The following is a 5649-nucleotide window of genomic DNA, read 5'->3' as shown; positions in this document are numbered from 1 at the left end:
ATGGAGAGGGAGCCCGGGGTTTGGCGGGATTTCATTTCTCCCTCGGTGCTTGCTGCCAGGTAGAATCTGGGGGAGGGTGTGCAAAAAGGACCGGAAAACACAAGGGGAGGGGTCCCTCACCCCCGCGGGGAGGTCAGCACGTGGGCCTGGCCGGACCGCCCCAGGCCCGGGCTCCCTTCGGAGGCCCGGCTGAGAACACAGTGGGGACGGTGACTGATGCGCCCCGGCCACCTCCCTCGGCTCCCACCTCCGGCGCCCGGGAAACCAACGAATCGGCCAGGAACAAAGGCGGGGCTGCCTCCCCAAAGCGGGCGACAAACAGTTGTGCTTTTTTTTTTTTCTTCTTCCCTCCCCCCCCCCCCCCCCCACCGACCCTAGCGCGCAGCCTGGCAGGTTTGGGGTCCGGGCGGCACCGGGGTTGCGGCGGGTACCGCCGCGACGCCCGCGCGGGGCAGGCCCCGGGGCGCATGCGCGGGCCGGGGCGCAGGAGGCCGCGGCCGCCCGCGCAGCCTCGCTCGAGCCGGTCTCCGTGGCAACGGGCTCGCGGGGGGGAGGGGCCGGGCGGCGTGGGCTGCGGCGGCTGCTATTTCTGCCGCTTCCTGTTCCTCGCGGCCACGTCGCCATGGCAACGGTGTTACTCACCGCGGCCGCTTCCCGGCTCGGCTGGCGCGCGTGACCCCGGCCGCCCGCGCCCCCTCGTCTCTCACTCGCTGCGCTGCCGCTCTCCACCCCCCACCCCACCCCACCCCGGCGGCGTCCTCCTCCGGCACCCCGGTCCGTCCAGCGCGCCCCGGCGCCCCATCCTTCCCCTGCTCCCCGCCCCTCTCCGCCGGTGCCCGCGGCTCGGGGGGGGGGGGGGGGGGTGGGAGGGCGGCAGATTGATGGGGGACGCTTATTAAAAAACATTGTAACCGTTTCCGTTTTTATTACGTTGACAAGGGAGCGTTATTTACTGTTATTGTTTGCCGAGCTGGCCGCGCCCGAGCGCGGGCGGCCTCCCGGGAGCTCACCTTTCGGGCGGGCCCGGGGAAGTCGCGGGTGGGAGAGGGAGGCGGGGGCTGGCGAGGGGCCGCCCCGGGCTGACGCGGCCCCCCGGGGGGCCTGCCCCTCGCCCCTTCCCCCCCCACCCCTCCAGCCAGCCCCAGCCGACCCCCGCCGCGGCGCGTGTGCGTGCGCGCGCGGGGAGAGACTGCAGAGGCCGGGGACTCGTGCTGAAGGAGAGAGGCAACAAAAAATAAAAAAAGGAACAGATGACTTCATTCCCGGGAAGGCTCCGTCCTACGTGGACCAATTTCCTGGGGACTGTGGTGGAACAGCTCCGCTGCCGTTGGAAGCACTTAAAACTAAACCAGAAAAAAGACCAGAAAATTCTTCAGCATTGCCTGAACCCAGCGAGGGCAGGTTGGTGGCGTGTGAGCCCTTGGGTTTGCGGGGAGGAGGGTCGAATTCCTCCACCCCCCTCCCCGCTGGGGCTTGGCTTCCAGCAAACCTCCCCACCTCCCCGCTTAGATTCTCTACCCTGAGAGGGTGAGCGACTGCCCCAAGGTCACACAGCCGGGTTTCTTTTTTTTTTTTTTTTTCTTTTTATTCTGCTTAGACCCTTGCAGGGACAAAACCCGGCAGAGGCTGGTGAAGGAAAGCCAGTGGCTGGACTGGAAGCCTCGGAATAGGGCGAGGCTCAGCTGGAGGCCCAGTAAGGGAAGATTAACTCGGCGGGTCTAAGCTCTGGCTGGCCCGGCTCCTGCTCACCCCACTGGAGCCTTCAGCTGGGGGTGGGGGGGGGTTGTGGAAGATGCGGGCCGTCTGTCCGTTGGGATCTGATGGGCCTGGAGGATGCCCCCCGCCCGCAAGCCCCTGCTGGGATGCTAATCTCATCCTGCTAATTAAAGTTTGCAGTTCTGTCCCTAACTCAGCTCCCCACTCTTGAACAGTATTAGCTGAGTTGCAAACAATTGCTGGTCCAGACAGAAGCCAGAGGAAAAAGGCCTCTGGAGTTCACGTTATAAAGATAAAAAACGGATTTGAAAAATGTTCATACTTATAAACAAACGACTTCTAATGAACAGAGCGAGTTTTGGAAACTGAATCTTAAGAACCCCACCCCCCCGCCGCCCCAGCCTGTTTTGTGGTGGTTTCCCCCACCACCTCCCCTCCCCGACCCCCGGTCCAAGGACACGAGGCTTGGGATTTGGTGGATTTGGTCACTGCCGCCCCTCTTGGTCTCTTGGCCTCAGATGATCAACCAGCGCTCCCCCAGGCCCAGGATCGCCTCTCCAGGCCGTCTGGAGTCTAAAGCGACAAGCCAGTTCCCCACTAAGACCTGTGGGTCTGGGGCGCCACAGCAAGGTAAAGTTATCTTCAGCTCTGTCCCAGCGTCCACCAGTTTGGAGCTGCAGGAGTCCTCCCTTGAGCGCATGAATCAGAAGTCGGGCTCCCAGAAAAGAGAATACCCCACCCCCAGTCCTTCCCCAGTCCTTTGCTGCCAGCGCTGTGATAGGGGAAGGCAGGACCGCCCTCCACTCCTCCCCATGGGCTGGCCTTCCAAGCAAAACTCATCTCTGGGAGCAGGTTTAGAGTTTAGCTGATGTGAAAGTCCTGCCCCTGGGCAGTGTTTGAATAGGACTGAAACGACAGATGACAGCCAGCGCCGTCCAGAACTAGGAGGACGTTGGAGATGATGCAGACCAACCACTCCTGCTTCCCTATCTTACAGGTGGGCAAACTGAGGCCCAGAGAGGGAAGGAGACCTGACCATTGGTTAGAGCCAGGACCCAGGTGCCTTGCCTTCCATTCGGTGTGCATTGCCCCACTCTGATTCTTCTGTGGAATCCCCTGTGTGATCAGAAGTTCAGGAGCTGGGGGGCACCTGGGTGGCTCCGTGGGTTAAGCGTCCGCCTTCGGCTCAGGTCATGATCTCGCGGTTCATGAGTTCGAGCCCCACGTCGGGCTCTGTGCTGACAGCTCAGAGCCTGGAGCCTTCTTCGGATTCCGTGTTTCCCTCTCTCTCTGCCCCTCCCTCCCTCAAAAAGTGAATAAACATTAGCTGGGGGGCAGAAGGCTCTGAAATCAGACCACTTGGGTTCCGATACTTCTAAGGGCGACCTTGGACAAGTGAATTCTTCTCTCTGAGCTCTCGTAGTCTTGTGTGTTAAGTGGGGATAATGATAGTACCAGCCAGGGCACCTGGGTGGCTAAGTGGGTTAAGCATCCAACTTCGGCTCAGGTTATGATCTCGTGGTTTGTGAGTTCGAGCCCCACATCGGGCTCGCTGCCGTCAGCGTGGAGCCTGCTTCGGATCTTCTGTCTCCCTCTCTCTCCGCCCCTCCCCTGCTCGCGCTCTCTCTCTCAAAAATAAATAAACATTAAAAAACATAAGTAAATGACCGTACCAGCCCTGGGTTGTCTTAAGCCCCCACCCGGCAAAGATGGGTCCACATCCTAATCCCTGGAACCTGTGAATGTGACCTTAGTTGGAAAAAGGGTCTCTGCAGATGTAATGAAGTTAAGGATAGTGATGTGAGCGCATCCTCGATTCCCCAGGTGGGGCCTCAGTGCCATCGCGAGTGTCCTTATATGAGACAGAAGAGAAGGCAGGGTCGACACCAAACTGAGAGGCAGAGAGGGCAACGCCTGGAGCCACCGGAAACTGGAAGAAACGAGGAAGGATTCTTCCCCGAGTCTTGCAGCGGGACACGGTGCCGCTGGCACGTTGATTTGGGCCTTCTGGCTTCCGGAACTCTGAGATTAATCTTGTCAGCCACCAAGTGTGTGGTCATTAGTTCTGCAGCCACAGGAAGCCCATACGGCGGTGATGCTGGCTGTGATGCCGGGGTGGTGGCCGTGGGAGCGGTGACGGGGACGCTGGTGATGCGGGGGGCGGCTGCACTCACTTCCCGGGGCCGCAAACTCTGTGGCTCGAAACAACTGACATGTATTGCCTCGTAGGTCTGGAGACCAGGATTCCAGAATGAGATGTCAGCAGGGCCGTGCTCCCTCTGGAGGTGCCAGAGAAGGAACGTTCCAGGCCTCTCTCTGGGCTTCCGGTGCCTCAGGTGTGCATTGGCTACCGCATGCACCGTTCTCAACCTCCAGTCCCTTGTCCTCACATGGTGCTCTCTCTGGGTCTGCGCGGCGGCGTCTGCCTTCTGGGTGTCACTGCCTCTGGGTCTACACTGCCCCTTTTTATAAGGACACCAGTCATACTGGATTAGGGCCCGCCCTAACGACCTCTTTTTTTTTTTTTTTTTTTTCCTTAATGTTTATTTTTAAGGGGGCGGGTTCAGGCTCTGAGCTGTCAGCACAGAGCCCGACGCGGGGCTCGAACCCACGAACCGTGAGATCATGACCTGAGCCGGAAGCCGGACGCTTCACCGACTGGGCCCCCCGGGCGCCCTCCCCAACGGCCTCATCTTAACCTCGCTCATGTCTGTAAAGTCCCTATCTCCAAATAAGGTCCCATTCTCAGGTACAGAGACACAGCTCAGCCTGTACCAGTGGTGACGATGGAGAGGGCGGTGGTGACAGATGGGGGAAGGTACTAGGCCTCAGGCCCCGACCCTCCAATTCTGCAGGAGCTGCGTGGGGAGCAGCGGCCAGTTCAGAAGACCAGGAATCTGTTCGTGCAGTGAGGGCCAGTTCAGAAGACCAGGAATCTGTTCGTGCAGTGAGGGCCAGTTCAGAAGACCAGGAATCTGTTCGTGCAGTGAGGTGCCGGGTGGGAGTGTCCCGCTGGGGGAGCAGGGAGATACAAAAGATGATCCCAGGGGCGCCTGGGATCGCCCAGGCTGTGGAAGCTGTGAGGCCTCCAGCAGACCCTTTCACGGTTGACCTTGGGTTGGACCCCAGATATTGAGAATGGGCCCGGTTGCTGACACTTATCTTCTGGGGCCGCCTCGGGCCAGGAGGATGTCCCGGTGAGCGGAGGGCGAAGGGCAAGGAAGGAGGGGCTCAGCTTGGCCTCTGCCTCCTCCCTCTCACAGACCTGCTATGTTTATTCACAGCCAAGGCCCCGCCTCCCCAACTGCGGAAACCCCCCCTGAGGGCAGGGACCAGGCTTGCAGGGTTGGGGCTGTTTTAAAGAACAGCCAGCCCCCTCCTTTCCCTCTCTGCCCGGGCACAATGGACAGAAGACAGGTGGATGGCCCCCTGTTTGAATGTGATCTTTTCTCCACCAGACCCTCGGTGGCTCCAGGAAGCTGTGTCACAGGCTGGGCAGAAGAGCAGAGTCAGGCTGGCCTGGCCTTTCTTCCGCGAGCCCATAGCATAGGCTGAGCAAGCCCCCACCCCAGAAAGCCAGCCGGTCTCTGGCAGAAGACGGGCAGGGCCAGGCCGCTGGTGTTTTCGTTACCGGACACGACGACCGCACCTCCCTTCTCAGCCTATCTTTCTCTAGCTTTCGGGGGAGCGAGACTGATCGTGACGGTAGCTCTCGTGCATTCCCGCATCCGGTTGTGACGATCGGTGACCACACGCTCAGGCCAGGTACTCTCCTGCGCACCCGGAGACAGTGGACAGCAGGACCGGACTCCCACATTTGCGCTGCTCACGTTCTAGGGAAGAGAGAGACGAAGAGCAAAGAAACAGGCCCATGCCAGGATCCAGGCAGTATGACAAGGTAGAGAAGAAAGGAAAGCAGGGTGAGGGGCTGGG

General features: G+C 60.4%; 1 long non-coding RNA gene across 3 annotated transcripts; it reads left to right on the top strand.

The window, feature by feature from the left end:
• The first annotated feature begins 357 nt into the window (after positions 1 to 357).
• LOC147575088 (uncharacterized) lies at positions 358 to 4595 on the top strand. Of its 3 annotated transcripts, XR_015243124.1 has the most exons (4): positions 358 to 1401; positions 1598 to 2713; positions 3946 to 4052; positions 4271 to 4552. It is a non-coding gene; the product is annotated as an uncharacterized LOC147575088 (long non-coding RNA). The 3 variants fall into 3 exon arrangements; XR_015243125.1 differs by lacking the exon at positions 1598 to 2713 and having other exon boundaries at positions 4271 to 4595; XR_015243126.1 differs by lacking the exons at positions 3946 to 4052; positions 4271 to 4552 and adding an exon at positions 3541 to 3851.
• The last annotated feature ends 1054 nt before the right edge of the window (positions 4596 to 5649 follow it).

The sequence above is a fragment of the Puma concolor genome, chromosome D4 (genome assembly GCF_028749965.1).
Source record: "Puma concolor isolate L17-30 chromosome D4, mPumCon1.1.hap2, whole genome shotgun sequence".
NCBI lineage: Eukaryota > Metazoa > Chordata > Mammalia > Carnivora > Felidae > Puma > Puma concolor.
This window is presented reverse-complemented; position numbering and strand designations above follow the sequence as displayed.